The sequence below is a fragment of the Triticum dicoccoides genome, chromosome 1A (genome assembly GCF_002162155.2).
Source record: "Triticum dicoccoides isolate Atlit2015 ecotype Zavitan chromosome 1A, WEW_v2.0, whole genome shotgun sequence".
In the NCBI taxonomy this organism is placed as follows: Eukaryota; Viridiplantae; Streptophyta; class Magnoliopsida; order Poales; family Poaceae; genus Triticum; species Triticum dicoccoides.
In genome coordinates, this window is record NC_041380.1 from 588912357 (window position 1) to 588923442 (window position 11086).

Here is an 11086-nt window from a genome sequence, read left to right on the forward strand (position 1 = left end):
GGCGGCGGCGGGCGCGGGGCTCGATGCGGGCGCGGGTGGCGGCTAGGGTTTCGGCCCGGGCTGGGCCGGCGGCATATAAAGCCCAATCGGGCCTAGAGTCCTGGTCGGACACGGCCCGTAGGTCGGTTGCGTTTTTTTTAAATAATAACTCATAGAAAAACAAATAAAAGAAATACTAAACGGACTCCAAAACTCCCGAAATAAATTTTTCCCGAGTTCTAAAATCAAGCCCGACAAAGTGAACATTTATTTGGGGCCTAAATACAATTTTGAAAAACGCATATTTTCCTAAATTCAAATAAAATAACGAAAAACTCCGAAATAAAATCTCATTTGATTTTATTATTAAATCCTCAATATTTCTTTATTTTGGGAAAGTCATTTTATTCCCTCTCTCATACTTTTGTAATAGAAATAATTGATGATAAAATAAATAAAATCAAATGATCCTATTCTCAAAATTTGAGAAAACTCAAATATGAAAATAACGAAATCCCCAACTCTCTCCATGGGTCCTTGAGTTGCGTAGAACTTCTAGGATCGAAACCAAAAGCAAAATAAAATATGATATGCATTGATGATCTAATGTATAACATTCCAAATTGAAAATTTGGGATGTTACAAACCATAACCCCCTTAAGATGAATCTCGCCCTCGAGATTCGGGTTGGCTAGAAAATAGGTGAGGGTGGTCTTTGAGCAAATCTTCCTCTCGCTCCCAGGTGGCTTCATCCTCCGTGTGGTGGCTCCACTAAACTTTGCAAAACTTGATAACTTTGCTGCGGGTGACTCAGCTGGCAAACTCGAGAATCTTAACTGGTTTCTCCTCATAGGTCAAATTGTTATCCAACTGAATTGCTTCCAATGGCACTGTGTCTCTCAAAGGTATCTCAGCCATCTCCGCATGGCACTTCTTCAACTTAGAAACGTGGAATACATCATGAACTCCTGACAATCCTTCGGGCAGTTCCAACTTGTAGGCCACTTCTCCCATACGCTCCAAAACTTGGTATGGTCCTACAAATCGTGGCGCTAACTTTCCCTTAACTCCAAAATGCTTAATTCCCCGAAGTGGAGATACTCGAAGATAAACTCGGTCTCCGACTTCGTAAACTGTCTCCTTGCGTTTAGAATCTGCGTAGCTCTTCTGCCTGGACTGGGCTACCTTGAGCCTATCGCGAATCAACTTCACCTTCTGTTCAGACTCCTTAATCAAATCAGGTCCAAACAACTGGTGGTCTCCAACTTCGTCCCACGACAATGGTGTCCTGCACCTCCTTCCGTACAAGGCTTCGAAAGGGGCCATCTTCAAACTGGTTTGGTAGCTATTGTTGTAAGAGAACTCTGCATATGGCAAATTGTCGTCCCAACTAGATCCGTAATCTAGCGCACAAGCTGTCAGCATATCCTCCAAAATCTGATTGACTCTCTCGGTCTGTCCATCTGTCTGTGGATGAAAGGCTGTGCTGAACTCTAGCCTGGTACCCAAAGTTTCGTGCAACTGCTTCCAGAACTTTGAGGTAAACTGGGTTCCTCTATCTGATACAATACTCCTCGGAACTCCATGTAAGCATACTATCCTGGTCATTTATATCTTTGCCAACTTAGCACTGGTGTAAGTGGTCTTTACCGGGATGAAATGAGCTACCTTCGTCAATCGATCAACTACAACCCAAATCGAGTCATAGCCTGAACGAGTCCTGGGTAATCCTGTGATAAAATCCATGCCTAACTTATCCCACTTCCATTCGGGTATCGGCAATGGCTGTAGTAGTCCTGCTGGCTTCTGATGCTCTTCCTTTACTCTCTGACATACATCACAAATTGCTACATACTCTGCAATATCCTTCTTCATTCCGGTCCACCAGAATGTATCCTTCAAATCCAAATACATCTTGGTATTTCCTGGGTGAATCGAATAGGGTGAATCATGTGCCTCTTGCAGAATTAACTTCCTGATCTCCGGGTCATTGGGCACATAAACACGGTCTTCAAACCACAGGGCGTCGTGCTCGTCCTCACTTATAGAGGCAATCTCCTTGTCAGATTTCTGAGCTTCCCTGATTCTATCCATCAAAGTTGACTGAATCTCCAATGCTGCTACGTAGCCTCTCGGAACTATTTCCAAACATAGCTCACGAAGATCCTTGGCTAACTCCTTTGGTATTTCTCCTGTCATTAGTGTATTGACATGGCTCTTATGGCTTAATGCGTCAGCTACTACATTAGCCTTTCTGGGATGGTAATGTAATCTCATATCATAATCCTTGATGAGCTCCAACCATCTCCTTTGTCTGAGGTTCAACTCCTTCTGCGTGAAAATGTACTTCAAACTCTTGTGATCCGTGTACACCTTGCAATGGTTTCCAATGAGGAAATGTCTCCATGTTTTCAATGCATGCACTACGGCTGCTAACTCCAAATTATGCGTGGCATAATTTAATTCATGAGGTTTCAGTTGTAGTGAAGCATACGAAACAACTCTTCCCTCTTGCATAAGCACGGCTCCAAGTCCTCGACGTGAAGCGTCGCAATACACCTCATAATCCTTGTTCTCATCGGGCAGAATCAACACTGGTGAGGTAACCAAACGTTTCTTCAACTCCTGGAAACTAGCCTCACACTCCTCAGTCCATAGGAACTTGGTATCCTTCTTCAACAACTCCGTCATAGGCTTTGCAATCTTTGAGAAGTTCTTAATAAATCTCCGGTAGTATCCCACGAGTCCAAGAAAACTCCGGATCTCTCCAACTGTGGTTGGTGCCTCCCAATTGGTCAAAGTGATAACCTTTGTGGGGTCAACTACTATTCCTTCTCCGGATATAACATGTCCGAGGAATCCTACTTCCTTCAGCCAAAACTCACATTTGCCGAACTTGGCATATAACTGATGTTCTCTGAGCTTCTCAAGTACTAATCGCAAATGTTCCTTATGTTCCTCTTCATTCCTCGAGTAAACCAGAATATCGTCAATGAACACCACGACGAACTTATCCAAAAACTCCATAAACACTTTGTTCATCATGTTCATAAAATAGGCAGGTGCGTTAGTCAGACCAAATGACATAATGGTATACTCATACAGTCCATATCTTATGGTGAAAGCTGTCTTAGGTATGTCCTGCTCTCGAATCTTCAACTGATGGTATCCTGATCGCAAATCGATCTTGGAAAACACTTTAGCTCCTTGCAAACAATCAAACAGATCATTAATCATTGGTAGTGGGTACTTGTTCTTGATCGTTACTTCATTCAATCCGCGGTAATCAACAACCATCCTTAACGATCCATCCTTTTTCTCCACTAGTAGTACTAGTGATCCCCAAGGTGACGAACTTGGGCGAATGTAACCTTTATTCAGTAACTCCTTAATCTGCTTCTTAATGTCCACCAAATCTTTTGCGGGCATCCTGTATGGTCGCTTCGATATTGGCCCTGTGCCTGGCAAATGCTCAATCAAAAACTCAATGTCTCTATCCGGTGGCATGCCTGGCAACTCTTCTGGAAATACGTCAGGGAAATCTTTCACCACTGGTACTTCCTCCTGCACAACTCCTGTTAAGGAATTTACTTGAATCCTTTTCGGCACATGCCGTGATACATACTTGATCCTTCTTCCTTCTGACGTCGTAAGCAAGATTGTCTTACTAGCACATTCAATGTTCCCTTCATACTTTGACAACCAATCTATGCCTAATATCACATCCAATCCTTGAGATTCCAATAATATTAGGTTCGAGGGAAACACATAGTTACCAATCCTTAATGGTAACCGATCACACCATCAACTAGCCATATACTATGCTCCAGGCGAGGTTACTAACATGGGTGACCAAAGGGCTTGGGTTGGCAGGTTATACTTATCCACAAATCCCCTTGAGATGTATGAATGCGATGCACCAGTATCAAAAAGAACGAGTGCAGTAAATGACTTAACCAAAACCTTACCTATTACTGCATCAGGCTGAGCTTCAACCTCCTCCACGTTAACGTGGTTCACCTGTCCCCTGTTGAAAGGGTTCGGCTTCTTCCCAGAGCTTCCATTGCCATTCTAGCCTTCAGGACATTCATTGGCATAATGTCCTGTCTTCGTACACTTAAAACATGTGATTTGGCTCAGGTCTCTCTTGGCTGGGGTTGATGGGGTGGTATGGTTCTGGCAGTTGCTTCCTCCATTCCCATTGCCATTCTTGGGGCCATTATGGTTGTGTGAGCTACCTCCTCCATGGGTATGCTGAAAATGAACGCCCGGTTTAGGGGTAAGACGGGGCTTCTGCTGAGCTCCAGAATTGTACTTCCCCTATCCATACTTCCTCTTGCGGTTTTCAATCTGCTGCTGCTTCCCTTCAATCATAAGAGCACGATCTACCAACTCCTGGTAGTTGTTGAAACTTGCTACCATCAACTGCATACTCAGCTCGTCATTCGGTCCTTCCAGAAACTTCTCCTGCTTGGCTGCATCCGTAGCAACGTCATCTAGGGCATAACGTGCTAGCTTACTAAAGTCATCCACATACTGGCCAACTGTCCGTCCTCCTTGGCGCAAGTTGCGAAACTCACGTTTCTTCATGGCCATAGCTCCTGCTGAAACATGGGCAGTATAGAAAGCTTGCTGAAACTGTTCCCACGTGACAGTGTCTACAGGGTAAGTGGCTGTAAAATTCTCCCACCATGCTGCTGCGGGTCCTTCAAGCTGATGAGCGGCAAACTTCACCTTTTCCCCCCTGTACATCCTGTAGTGGTCAACTCCCTCCCTGTCTTGCAGAGCCAATCATCTGCTACTATCGGCTCGGTGCTACTGGAGAACACCGGCGAATTCAGCCTAAGAAAATGGGTTAAGTGATCAACAGGTGGTGGTGGCGGTGGGTTGTTGTTGTTGTTGTTGTTGTTGTTGTTGTTGTTGTTGTTGTTGTTGTTGTTGTTGTTGTTGTTGTTGTTGTTGTTGTTGTTGTTGTTGTTGTTGTTGTTGTTGTTGTTGTTGTTGTTGTTGTTCTGGTTCTGGACTAACAACTACATCAAAGCATTCTGCTGCTGGATCAATTGAGTGAGCTCCGGTGGGAAAGCAAATCTATTGTCACGTCTCGGAGGCATCTGAGGGTTTAGAAAGGATGAGAATTAAGAATAGAATGAGGTCTAAGAGAAAGCACTACCGAAATGCACATGAGACAAATGCACACAAAATCACTTAATTCAATCAAACAAGGGCATACAATCGGTCTAGAACTATCGCAAAAGTGCGTGGACTATACTATGTACATGGTGGAACACTACTACTGGTATGGTAGTCTACTAGAAAAACTGCTCCGATGAAGACTCCATGATATCTGCTCCAGCTTCGTCTTCGAAATCATCATCACTAGGATCAGAATCAGTGTCATCGATGATGTTGTAGTTATGTGGACAGGTGCAATCGTCATCTTCTCCTCCGGGTGCTGAATTCCCCATGAGTTCTTCAATCTTTTCCTTAAGATCGCCGTTTTGTCTCACTAGAGCTACAATCTCATCCATGTAGTCTTTGCGAGTGGCCTTCAGTTCTCCTTCTAGTTCGATAATCTTGGCTTTTGCTTTCTTCAACTCCATCATGTCTGCGCACATCTGGTTCTCCTGGCGTCGAATGTGCTGGTTTAACTCTTGGATGAAAGCTGCAATGGATCTATCCTTCTTGGTGCTAACTATCTCCCATTGTTCATCTCGGCGTCCGCAAATCTGGTAGATAGTATCCTTGAGGTCTTCTTGGTAGACTTCTCCAATGCGTCCCATGGTTATGTGAGCTTCCATGCTCCTTCCCAGACTCCAGGTTGGTACATTAAAAACACACTCTATGGGTTCCGTGACTGGCGCGAACGTCCTTCCTGGAACTCGAGCTTGAATCTTCCAACGCTCCTCTTCGGGTAAAGTGGCGTTGTAGGTCCCGGTGAAGCTTGGTATTCCGATCTTCAGATACTTGGTGACGTCCTTCAGGTGTCATCCAAAAGGTGTATCTTCATCCGGCTGAGTGAACTTGATCCTCGCTTCCGTCATCCTAAAAGAGTAGAAAAGATAAGGAGTCAGAAATGAGAAGAGATTAGTGATCTAGGGCTTTAGCTTAGTGGTCGTGTCCTACAGTCAGCGTGTGCTCTGATACCATCTTTGTAGTGACCAGACCTCAAACAGTCTGATCTCTGTGCTCAGGTGTCATCCCTGGATCAGTAATGTTGACACCACACAGTACTTGAAGGATTTATAACAGAGTAGCAATCACACACTTATTACATCGAATGTCTCAAAAGAGAACTTATTACAATAAATATGGCTTAAAGCCATCTAATAACGATAACAGCGGAAGGCTTGGAAGATAAGTGAGTCCATCAACTCCAACGGCATCACTGAGTATAGAACCACGACCTAAAGGCACCTTACTCGTCGTCTGAAAAGTCTGCAACATGAAACGTTGCAGCCCGAAACGGGTCAGCACATGGAATATGCTGGCAATGTAATACATAGAGAGTAATGAAAGATCAAAGCTATACTACATGCATATATGGCTGGTGGAAAGCTCTATGGTTACAGTTTTGCGTAAAGCCAAATTTTCCCTACTGCAAAGGAATAAATTTTATTTAACTATCATGGTGGTTGTTAAACATTGAGAATGGTTGACAGCATCCTCAATCCCAATTAAAGTAATCATCATTAAAAACCCAACAATATTAATTTAGAGTAACATGATGAGAATTCACATGATAATCCAAGTACTAGATACTCAAAACGTCCATAACTGGGGACATGGCTAACCATGATTAGTTTGTACACTCTGCAGAGGTTTGCGCACTTTTCCCCACAAGATTCGATCGCCTCCGTTGGATTTCTCGCACTACATGGTGTTTGAGAAACGGATGACCGAGAATAGTCTTTTAGAAGCGCTAGCACCTTACGAACGGGTAGACCGTACCAACCTACATCCCCTACATCAGCTAGTCTACCACTGTAAGAGTTCGCATGACTTAGTCAACTATGCTAGAGCCCATAATAGCTTGTGGCTACACATAGAAGTTTCTAGTATGAATAATCTCATGATCCCTTTGAGCTTGGGTGGCGGTTCATAAAAAAACAGGCAAATCCTGGAAAACCAGATAGCTCAATCCACCCAGATGTGTGTTTAAGTTGCCACCTTAGATAAACCGTTAATTAACAATCTCACATCTGTCATGGATATCACTCACCCAATCCACGTCTACTAGCATAGCATGGCATAATAAGCAAACGTAGAAGTAAATCCCAAAGGTTTGAAAGTAAACAGGTAATAGGTACTACCTCAACTACTTCCCATCCCACAATTTAATTAGATCCTAATCATGCAATGTTTGAGGATTGATCTAATGCAATAAAAACCGGGTAGTAAGGAGGTATGATCAAAGTATTACTTGCCTTGCTGATGATCCGCGAAACCTAGAGATTCGAAGTAACAGGCGGCGCACTCCAGGTATTCTATCACAGACAAACAAACAAGCATACAATAAGTATTCATCTAATGCACAGGTAAAACTCAAATAAGAGATCTAACCAGAAAGTTCAACTTAAGAACTCCGGTTTGCAAAACGAATCAAATCGAACGAAGCAACGAAAGTCAAACGGCGAAAGAAAACAACTTCGTTCTACTAATCTGGATCTAAGTCAAATTTTATAGAAGGAAAAACTTTTTTAAGTTGGTTAAACAGATAGAGGGTTTCAAGACGAAACTCCAGGCGCTTGAATCGCCTGATTCCGATAAACGAGCGAAAGGTTATACTAAAACAAAAATCGGATCAGAAATCGCGATCAGAAATAATCGCGGAAAATCCGAGAAAAAAAACGACGAACAGATTGACGAACGAACGTTCGTTATCTGGATCTAAACGACGAACACATTCATTAAAACGAACGAACGAGCGAACACTCGCTAATTAACCTAAACGGAAAAAAACCGATCTAAATAAAAAAGGAAACAAAAAAAACTGACGAAAAAGCGACGGTAAAACCGAATGGTTTTTCGAGAAAAACTAGCGGCGTGGAAAACGAGGCACCTCGGGCGGCGGATCGGCGAGGCGGCGGTTCCGATGACGGCGGCGCGGCGGGCGGCGGTTCCGGGGACGACGGCGGCGGGCGGCGGCGGCGGGTGCGGGGCTCGAGGCATGCGCGGGCGGCGGCTAGGGTTTCGGCCCGGGGTGGGCCAGCGGCTTATAAAGCCCGATCGGGCCTAGAGTCCTGGTCAGACACGGCCCATAGGTCGGTTGCGTTTTTTTTAAATATTAACTCGCAGAAAAACAAATAAAAGAAATACTAAACGGACTCCAAAAATCCCGAAATAAATTTTGCCCGACTTCTAAAATCAAGCCAGACAAAGTGAACATTTATTTGGGGCCTAAATGCAATTCTGAAAAACACATATTTTTCCTAAATTCAAATAAAATAACAAAAAACTCTGAAATAAAATCTCGTTTTTAATTTATTATTAAATCTTCAATATTTCTTTATTTTGGGAAAGTCATTTTATTCCCTCTCTCATACTTTTGTAATAGAAATAATTGATGATAAAATAAATAAAATCAAATGATCCTATTCTCAAAATTTGAGAAAACTCAAATATGAAAATAACGAAATCCCCAACTCTCTCCGTGGGTCCTTGAGTTGCGTAGAACTTCTAGGATCGAAACTAAAAGCAAAATAAAATATGATATGCATTGATGATCTAATGTATAACATTCCAAATTGAAAATTTGGGATGTTACATTTAGTAGCCCGGCTCAAGAATTGCCTTGAAAGGCTGCTTTGCAGTTCTGCTGCGAGAGCCGTCGTATGCTCCTCCATTCGGAGAGAGCGTTCGTGTTAGGACTCCGATCTTAAGTCACACCGATCTAGTATGTAACACATCATATCACTTTGCGGCCTCACGCACGGTATTCCCACGGGTGCCACCTTACCTGGCCCGGGACCGTTTGCGCCTTTTGGCTCACGTATATGATAGTGTCGCTAGCATCCATATTACAAAGAACCCGGGCCGACATGGCTAGTCGTGAACCCAAAGCGGCACTAACCCATGGGGACAGGCATACATGAATCAACTTCGAGCATGTCGGTCAACAGCGTGTGAATCCGGGCTGTAGCACTGGGCTAACAGGACTCCGGTAACCCAGGCTGTAGCAGGCTAGGCAGGACTCCGGATGTCACCGCGTGACATTTCCCCGAAGGGACAGAAACATGAATGAAGTGAAACACATGCCGGCCAGTCAAGTGTTCTGAGCAGTAGTGCTGGGCTAACAGGACTCCGGTGAACAGGGCTGTAGCGGACTACTATGGCTCATGGAAGCACTAGACTACATTTCCCCATAAGAGAGGCTGCCAAGGATAAACAACTAGATTGTCGGATCCCACACATACCAAGCATTTCAATCATACACACAATATGCTCGATATGTGTAAATACAACATGGCATCACAACATAACTCTACGACTCAAAGTATTTATTCATTAGGCTCCGAGGAGCGAGATATTACAAACATGGGTCTCATGACCCATCATTCAGAGCATACAAGTCAAAGCACATGCGGAAGCTTAACATGTCTGAGTACAAACATCTACAAATGAAAAAGGCTGAGAAGCCTGACTATCTACCAGATCCTGCCGAGGGCACAAGATCGTAGCTGAGGTATCAAGCTAAACGTCGAAGTCCACACGGAACTACTAGCGAGACTGACGTCTCTCTGCAAAAACATAAAATAGGCAAACGTGAGTACAAATGTACCCAGCAAGACTTACATCAGAACTAGCTACATATGCATCAGTATCAATAAAAGGGGGTGGTGGAGTTTGACTGCAGCAAGCCAGCTTTGACTCGGTGGCTATCCTGAACTATGACTGCAAGCAACTCTTTTGAGGTGCCGCACATGAGTCCACATATTCACCATATCAATACACCACTATGGATCCGCTCCCATCTACCTACGAGAACGCCGTCCATAGCACTCACGCTTATCTCGCATATTTTAGAGTATCCACTTTCACTTGTCTATGAACTGTTATAGGCAACCCAGAAGTCCATTACCGCGGACACGGCTGTTCGAATAGATCATTTATAACCCTGCAGGGGTGTACTTCTTCACACATGTTTCCACCACTTAGCGTCTGCACACGACATGTGCTCGGCAGACTTCAAGCGAAAGCCGATGTGGGTGTAGACCACGACCTAACTAACCACACAAGTCCCTAGTCCAGGTTTATCGCCTATTCGGGTTCCATCCGCGAGGAGATCCAGCCGGAGTTTCGCTTGAAGGAAATATGCCCTAGAGGCAATAATAAAGTTATTATTTATTTCCTTATATCATGATAAATGTTTATTATTCATGCTAGAATTGTATTAACCGGAAACATAATACATGTGTGAATACATAGACAAACAGAGTGTCACTAGTATGCCTCTACTTGACTAGCTCATTAATCAAAGATGGTTATGTTTCCTAACCATGAACAAAGTGTTGTTATTTGATTAACGAGGTCACATCATTAGTTGAATGATCTGATTGACATGACCCATTTCATTAGCTTAGCACCCGGTCGTTTAGTATGTTGCTATTGCTTTCTTCATGACTTATACATGTTCCTATGACTATGAGATTATGCAACTCCCGTTTGCCGGAGGAACACTTTGTGTGCTACCAAATGTCATAACGTAATTGGGTGATTATAAAGGAGCTCTACAGGTGTCTCCAAAGGTACATGTTGGGTTGGCGTATTTCGAGATTAGGATTTGTCACTCCGATTGTCGGAGAGGTATCTCTGGGCCCTCTCGGTAATGCACATCACATAAGCCTTGCAAGCATTACAACTAATGAGTTAGTTGCGAGATGATGTATTACGGAACGAGTAAAGAGACTTGCCGGTAACGAGATTGAACTAGGTATTGGATACCGACTATCGAATCTCGCGCAAGTAACATACCGATGACAAAGGGAACAACGTATGTTGTTATGCGGTCTGACCAATAAAGATCTTCGTAGAATATGTAGGAGCCAATATGGGCATCCAGGTCCCGCTATTGGTTATTGACCGGAGATGTGTCTCAGTCATGTCTACA